The sequence below is a fragment of the Dendrobates tinctorius genome, unplaced genomic scaffold, assembly GCF_039654945.1.
Source record: "Dendrobates tinctorius isolate UK_male_01 unplaced genomic scaffold, ASM3965494v1 ptg000228l, whole genome shotgun sequence".
NCBI lineage: Eukaryota > Metazoa > Chordata > Amphibia > Anura > Dendrobatidae > Dendrobates > Dendrobates tinctorius.
The window spans coordinates 68838-77592 of record NW_027361895.1 but is presented as its reverse complement, the minus strand read 5'-3'; the positions used below and the strand labels follow the sequence as shown (position 1 = coordinate 77592).

The 8755-nt window shown below is 43.4% G+C and overlaps 1 non-coding gene across 1 annotated transcript; it reads left to right on the top strand.

Annotated features, from left to right (window-relative positions):
* The first annotated feature begins 4745 nt into the window (after positions 1-4745).
* TRNAR-ACG (transfer RNA arginine (anticodon ACG)) lies at positions 4746-4818 on the top strand. Its single transcript has one exon. It is a non-coding gene; the product is annotated as a tRNA-Arg (tRNA).
* The last annotated feature ends 3937 nt before the right edge of the window (positions 4819-8755 follow it).

Sequence of the window (8755 nt, the reverse complement as noted above, 5' to 3'; positions counted from 1 at the left end):
TGATTTACTATTTATGGCGGATTTTAATTTTTGGCAGCTGTCGCACGCTAAAAGACGCTTTTTATTGTAAAAATAGTTTTTGCATCACCACATATCGAGAGCTATAATTTTTCCATATTTTGACACACCGGGTCATGTGAGGTCTTATTTTTTGCGGGACGAGTTGACGTTTTTATTGGTACCATTTTCGGGCACGTGAAATTTTTTGATCGCTTTTTATTCCGATTTTTGGGACGCAGAATGAAGAAAAACCAGCGTTTCATGAATTTCATTTCGGGGGGTGCGTTTACACCGTTCCGCGTGCGGTAAAATTGATAAAGCGGTTTTATTCTTCTGGTCAGTACGGTTACAGCGATACCTCATTTAGGTCTTTTTTTATGTTTTTGTCGGTTTTATGCAATGAAAACTATTTTATATAAAAAATAATTATTTTTGCATCGCTTTATTCTGTGAGCTATAACTTTTTTATTTTTTCACTGATGATGCTGTGTGGTGGCTCCTTTTTTGCGGGACAAGATGACGTTTTCAGCGGTACCATGGATATTTATATGTGTCTTTTTGATCGCGCGTTATTACACTTTTTGTTTGGCAGTATGATAATAAATCATTATTTTTTGCTTCGTTTATTATTTTTATTTTTTAAGGGGTTCGCTAAAGGGGTTTACTAATGGGACAGTTTTATAGGGCAGGTCGTTACGGATGCGGCAATACCTAATATGTGTACTTTTATTTTATTTTTTTTTATTATTTCCAAAAAATGGATTTATTGGGGGAATATTTTTTTTTTTTTCTAATTTATTTGGCGATTTTTTTTTAATTATTTTTACACTTTTTTTATTTGTTTTTTTACTTTATTAAATAGTCCCAGGTGGGACATCACTGTCCTGTGACAGATCGCTGATCTGTCACATCACAGATCACTGTGACAGATCAGCGATCTGACACAGGCACTGCAGAAGGCTTCCTCATGCCTGCGCTTTGGAGGAAAGGAGTCCCCCGCAGCAGCGCTGCACATTGCGCTGCCGTGGGGGGCTCAGGGAAGCACGGAGGGAGCCCCCTCCCTGCCGATGCTTCCCTTTAACTCCCGGTACACCGCGATCATGTTTGATCGCGGTGTGCAAGGGGTTATCGTGTCGGGGGCGGTCCGAGACCGCCCCTGACACATTGTGCCGGGTGTCAGCTGTGATAATCAGCTGACACCCGGCCGTGATCAGCGGCGCTCACCACGTGGGCGCCGCTGATCGCGCCCGACGTACTATCCCGTCCATGGGCATAGGGGCCCAGGTCCCATGGATGGGATATACCGTCGGATGTCAGGAAGGGGTTAAGCATGCTATACTGGAAAGGATGAAAATACAAAACTCACTTGTTAAGACATAGAGAGAGCGTGATATTGTGAATGCTGGTCGCCTCAAATTGGTTTACTAGAGAATGCTAATAACAAAGTTGACTACTTAACTAAAGGCAAGCACGCCTTTCCTATGCATTAGCAAGTGATTAGTGTATTTTCATCCTTTCAGGTAACAGTATAGCGCATTTAAATATTCTCTTTTATACACACATGTAATATCTGTGTGAAAGGTGTGAGGTAGCGTTGCCTGTCATGATGGATTGTTTCATATGTTTGGAAAACATTGTTTAAAATTGTGAGTGTTAAATTATGTTCTAAATGTTGGTGAAGGAGAACACCTGTTTTTTTGTCTAGATTAGAAGCACCAGTTACCTGTTACTGGACATCTCCAAACTTTTGATTCATAAATCCTCATATGTAGGGGAAGGGGAACGGGGAGGAACAGCCTGTGGGTGCTGCTGGACATTGTGGCCAACATCGCCCTGTGTGGGGCCATACTGTTGTCCATGATGCTGTTGTTGTCCAGCCTCCTGGGCCTGTTGGTGATACTGGCCAGAGTAATAATGATGATGGTGAGGGGCTTCTTGTTGGCTCTGGTAGGCCCGTGGCTCATACCCACCAAGATAGCCAGATTGTCCCCAACCAGGTTGGGACCAGCCTCCAACACTCAGTGGGTACAAGTGGCCATATTGGTGGGGTTGGCTTGATGAAGACATTTGGGGCTGCGGAATAGAAGGATGGGTAGGGGGAGGAAGGGGTTGAGGTGTTGGCCCACGTATTAGGGGCTGTTCAGACCCTGCTTGAGCAAGCATCTGTGTGGATGGTCTCATGCGCATTAAATTTCTTGGTGAGAGCTGCCACCTCTCCAGAAATTCAAACACCTCATATGGGGTATTGGGGGGTGCTTGCATCAAGCAGGATCTGAATACACCCCCTAATACGGAGCCTGACCTCACGGGTAAGGGCACGGAGATAAAGGGTGAGGCTACGTGCATAGGCCTCCTCACCATCATCTGTAGTGACTCTGGACAAGTAATTCAGCACCCCAGTGTCCACATTGGTCCTGCTCTCTTGAATGGTGACCTGGCGCCTTCTTCTTATTCGCCATGATGCTAGAGCAGCCTGTGGGGAGGGCCTGATCTGGGCAGTTGGGCTGCTGCTCAAGTTGCCCATCTCTTCCAGGATGGGTGAGGTTGCAGCTGCAGAGCGTCCTGGTGGTGTGTTGTGTAGGGCAGCCATTGTGTGTTCTGGTGATGCCTCCTCTTCAGCCATCCTTCTTGTAGGGGAGAAGATGGGCCAGCCACCTCATCCCCTACAGGATCTATAATGGGCTCTGCCTCTGAGGCCGTTCCTCGATCCGTAAGGTTGGATTGAGTTCTGTTATGAAATAGAACAGAGGCAAAAATACATCAATATTTTTGTCCCAGTAAAGTATTTGTGTAATGTTTTTGTGTCATTTGGTGTGAGGTATGTACTTACGGTCTCAGAGCCAGAATTGGGGCGAGGAAGTTCAGCCGGTCATAGTAGATATATTTGCGCTTGACATGGCCAGCATTCCCACTCCTGGACCGCTGCTGGCGTTCCCGGCGGTACTGGTCCCGGATGCTTCTCCACCGTTTCATCACATCTTCCACTGCAATGTGACAGGAAAGATTGTCAAAATCAGATATTTGAGAGGTCACATTTTCAAACAGTAGTCTAGGCATGGGGCCTTATGGGGTGTGCGTTCTACCCATGGTGGCATATGTAATTGTGCCGATACCCAGGGTCTCATTAGCTCCCCTGAAACTAATTTTAGTGGCTAGGAGGATGAGGAGCTTGTGGCCTAACCCCTAATTATGGCTGTGTGAAGCCACGTGTCACATCCTAATGTAACGGCCTCATGAGGCTAATAAAAGTACATGCACAGGAAGGGGGGGGGCTGATTGTAGATTCATTTTATAGCGCGTGCTAACGTTAATTATAGTTTTATGGTTGCACTTACGAATTTTATGCTGCTCATCACGTGGTCTGTCATGAAAGTCATGGTACATCTGGCGACAGATGCGCCTCCATGACGCCTCCTTTCTTGTGCGGTTCGCATAGTTTGCGTCACGTGGGTACAATATTTCTGGACGCTCCTGCACCAGCACAATTAGCATCTCTACATTAATATATGTGGACGCCATGCTGCTGCTGTACTCTGTGGAGGCGTACTTCCTGGATGTCTGGAGCGCTTTTTGAGCTCATTTGCATGTCTAGGCTTCCAGATGATGGATTGGCCCATTTCCTGTTCACCAGCAAAAAGACCTGCGTATTGCTCGCAGGTCACACGTGTGTTCCGTGTGTAATGCGTATTTTTTGCGCACCCATAGACTTGCATTGGCGTACTACTGGCGTAGTACGCTGACAATCGCGCATGCTGTGAGTGGCACGGAGCGTAGGATACGGAGGAGAAATATACGGCTGGTGCGAGTGACCCCATAGAGAATCATTTGTCCGTGTCTAATGCGTGCTTTTAGCGCCTCTCACTCTCCCATATTCCTCGCCAGTGTGACTCCGGCCTAAGCGTCTTTCTCTCCCTCTCTTGCCAACAGTAATTAGCAAGTTTGGCACTTCATCATGCATTCGTGTACTCAGCAATGCTAGTTAGTCGACTGAGTAACAGGTGGCTCTCAGGCATCTTTCTCTCCCCCTCTCTCTCACCCTCTTCAAGGGTGGTGCACAAGTCTCTAACTCTATCTTTGAGGGTGGTGAACAAGTCTCACAATTTCCTTCTCACCCTCTGTGCAGGTGGTGCTCATCTCTCTCTCTCTTCATCGTCTTACTCTGGCACTCTCTCTCACCCTCTTCGAGGGTGGTGTGCAAGTCTTTACCTCTATCTTCGAGGGTGGTGAACAAGCCTCGCTATTTCTTTCTCACCCTCTTTGCAGGTGGTGCTTAGCTCTCACACTCTCATCACCCACTCTAAGCGCAATCGATCATCTCTTTTCAGCGGTCGATCATCACTAACCTACAATAAAATTCATCACCTTTATTATTTTTCTTTCCTTTTGACAACTTTTGTCTGCCAAGTAGTGATTTTGCTGGTTACTCTCAAGATAGTAATATTAGGTAAAAGGAAACTTTACATATAACTTGTAAATTGTTTCTTTTGCATGATTTCTTCTTCTATCTGCCAACTAGTGAATTTGCTTTCTCGAAAAATGTGAGAAAAATTGAAACATCGCACATGAATGCAGGAAGATAGAAATTGTTCATTCTAAAACATGAATTTCAGATTGAACAAAAATATTTTGTTTCTGATTCTGAGTGGATTGGCAAGAAAAGAAAGACTTATGTGGCGATGACAGCCTATTGCAGGTTTTACTTTGCTTTAGCATGATGGTGCATGAAAAAGAAAGCATCAACGTAAGGACCAGTGGCGCAATGGATAACGCGTCTGACTACGGATCAGAAGATTGTAGGTTCGACTCCTACCTGGCTCGAGAATGTTGCCATGATCGTATAGTGGTTAGTACTCTGCATTGTGGCTGCAGCAACTCCGGGTCACGGCATCTAATAGATTCTGCACAAAGTTTTAAATAAGCTGATTTTGGAAATTTTGCAATCAGTAAATAGGCAGCAAACTTCATCTTCTTCATCAATTCTTCTTTATGCATGCGATGGTTAATATTCAGTGATTCTACCTCCTCACAAAACTTAAGACAAACAGGAACTTCACAAATGACCATAACATTTATACAGAAATGTTTAGCCTCTCTTACAAGATATTCTTTTAAAGCAAAAACAATAGTAATTAGCAAGTGTGGCACTTCATCATCAAGTGTCATTTAACTCAATGCAAAAAGCAGTGGCCACAGTTCTGTATTTTCCACGCAGATTTGCTGCAGTTTTAAATACACAGCATGTCACTTCTTTGTGCAGATTCTGCAGCGGTTTGGCACCTGCTCCATGACAGGTGTCAAACCGCAGGGGAGAACCACAGGCTAATCCACAGATAAACCACATGTCTGTTGACAATGTTGACAAGTGGATTTAGACAAATCCATGCGGAAAATTCCACAGCAGAATTGGCAACATGAGCAAACACCCTAAGCGTCTTTCTCTCCCTCTCTTGCCACCAGTAATTAGCAAGTTTGACACTTCATCATGCATTCGTGTACTCAGCAATGCTAGTTAGTCGACTGAGTAACAGGTGTCTCTCAGGCATCTTTCTCTCCCCCTCTCTCTCACCCTCTTCAAGGGTGGTGCACAAGTCTCTAACTCTATCTTTGAGGGTGGTGAACAAGTCTCACAATTTCCTTCTCACCCTCTGTGCAGGTGGTGCTTCTCTCTCTCTCTCTCGTGCTTCATCGTCTTACTCTGGCACGCTCTCTCACCCTCTTCGAGGGTGGTGTGCAAGTCTCTACCTCTATCTTTGAGGGTGGCAAACAGGCCTTGCTATTTCTTTCTCACCCTCTTTGCAGGTGGTGCTTAGCTCTCACACTCTCATCACCCACTCTAAGCGCAATCAATCATTTCTTTTCAGCGGTCGATCATCACTAATCTACAATAAAATTCATCACCTTTATTATTTTTCTTTCCTTTTGACAACTTTTGTCTGCCAAGTAGTGATTTTGCTGGTTACTCTCAAGATAGTAATATTAGGTAAAAGGAAACTTTACATATAACTTGTAAATTGTTTCTTTTGCATGATTTCTTCTTCTATCTGTCAACTAGTGAATTTGCTTTCTCGAAAAATGTGAGAAAAATTGAAACATCGCACATGAATGCAGGAAGATAGAAATTGTTCATTCTAAAACATGAATTTCAGATTGAACAAAAATATTTTGTTTCAGATTCTGAGTGGATTGGCAAGAAAAGAAAGACTCATGTGGCGATGACAGCCTATTGCAGGTTTTACTTTGCTTTAGCATGATGGTGCATGAAAAAGAAAGCATCAACGTAAGGGCCAGTGGTGCAATGGATAACGCGTCTGACTACGGATCAGAAGATTGTAGGTTTGACTCCAACCTGGCTCAAGAATGTTGCAGTGATCGTATAGTGGTTAGTACTCTGTTCTGTGGCTGCAGCAACCCCGGTTCAAATCCGAGTCACGGCATCTTATAGATTCTGCACAAAGCTTTAAATAAGCTGATTTTGGAAATTTTGCAATCAGTAAATAGGCAGCAAACTTCATCTTCTTCATCAATTCTTCTCTATGCATGCGATGGTTAATATTCAGTGACTCTACCTCCTCACAAAACTTAAGACAAACAGGAACTTCACAAATGACCATAACATTTATACAGAAATGTTTAGCCTCTCTTACAAGATATTCTTTTAAAGCAAAAACAATAGTAATTAGCAAGTGTGGCACTTCATCATCAAGTGTCATTTAACTCAATGCAAAAAGCAGTGGCCACAGTTCTGTATTTTCCACGCAGATTTGCTGCAGTTTTAAATACACAGCATGTCACTTCTTTGTGCAGATTCTGCAGCAGTTTGGCCCTGCTCCATGACAGGTGTCAAACCGCAGGGGAGAACCACAGGCTAATCCACAGATAAACCACATGTCTGTTGACAAGTGGATTTAGACAAATCCATGCGGAAAATTCCACAGCAGAATTGGCAACATGAGCACACACCCTAAGCGTCTTTCTCTCCCTCTCTTGCCAACAGTAATATCAAATTTGGCACTTCATCATGCATTTGTGTACTCAGCAATGCTAGTTAGTCGACTGAATAACAGGTGTCTCTCAGGCATCTTTCTCTCCCCCTCTCTCTCCCCCTCTTCAAGGGTGGTGCACAAGTCTCTAACTCTATCTTTGAGGGTGGTGAACAAGTCTCAAAATTTCTTTCTCACCCTCTGTGCAGGTGGTGCCTCTCTCTCGTGCTTCATCATCTTACTCTGGCACTCTCTCTCACCCTCTTCGAGGGTGGTGTGCAAGTCTCTACCTCTATCTTCGAGGGTGGCGAACAAGCCTCGCTATTTCTTTCTCACCCTCTTTGCAGGTGGTGCTTAGCTCTCACACTCTCATCACCCACTCTAAGCGCAATCGATCATCTCTTTTCAGCGGTCGATCATCACTAATCTACAATAAAATTCATCACCTTTATTATTTTTCTTTCCTTTTGACAACTTTTGTCTGCCAAGTAGTGATTTTGCTGGTTACTCTCAAGATAGTAATATTAGGTAAAAGGAAACTTTACATATAACTTGTAAATTGTTTCTTTTGCATGACTTCTTCTTCTATCTGCCAACTAGTGAATTTGCTTTCTCGAAAAATGTGAGAAAAATTGAAACATAGCACATGAATGCAGGAAGATAGAAATTGTTCATTCTAAAACATGAATTTCAGATTGAACAAAAATATTTTGTTTCTGATTCTGAGTGGATTGGCAAGAAAAGACTTATGTGGCGATGACAGCCTATTGCAGGTTTTACTTTGCTTTAGCATGATGGTGCATGAAAAAGAAAGCATCAACGTAAGGGCCAGTGGAGCAATGGATAACGCGTTTGACTATGGATCAGAAGATTGTAGGCTCGAGAATGTTTCCGTGATCGTATAGTGGTTAGTACTCTGCGTTGTGGCCGCAGCAACTCCGGGTCACGGCATCTTATAGATTCTGCACAAAGCTTTAAATAAGCTGATTTTGGAAATTTTGCAATCAGTAAATAGGCAGCAAACTTCATCTTCTTCATCAATTCTTCTCTATGCATGCGATGGTTAATATTCAAAATCAATCAAATTTATTATCGCCAAGTACATATTACATATATACAAGGAATTCTTTGTGGCAAAGAGGCAACATAATATATAACAACAGATACAACAAGTAACATCTAACAAGACAGATACAGTATATAGTCTACACATGACGATTTAATTGTTGAACAGAGAGTGGATAGAAGCTGTTCATATGGCGGTTGGTACTGCATTTGGGGACTCTGAAGCGACGTCCTGAAGGGAGTAGTTGGAATGAGGAGTGTCCCGGGTGAGAGGGATCGGATGAAATTTTCAATGCGTGGGATCGAATACTCTTATCATAAAGATCCTGGATTTTAGGCAGGGGGAGCCTATAATTCTCTCTGCTGTTCTGAAAGTCCTTTGTAAGCGGAGTTTGTCATGCGCAGTGGCTCCCCCATACCAGACTATCAGAGAGGAACAAATCACAGATCTGATGACAGCATTAAAAAATAAGATCAGCAGATTCTTAGACAAACCATATCTTTTCAGCTGACGCAGGAAGAACATCCTCTGTTGTGCTTTTCTTATAACAGCATCCACGCTTTTCCCCAATTTAAGATCATGAGAGATGATAACACCAAGGAATTTGGTCTCTGTGACCCTAAGAACCACTTCGTCATGGATGTAGATTGGAAGTATCTCATGTTGATCTTTCCTAAAATCCACAACCATCTCAGCAGTTTTTTTAGTG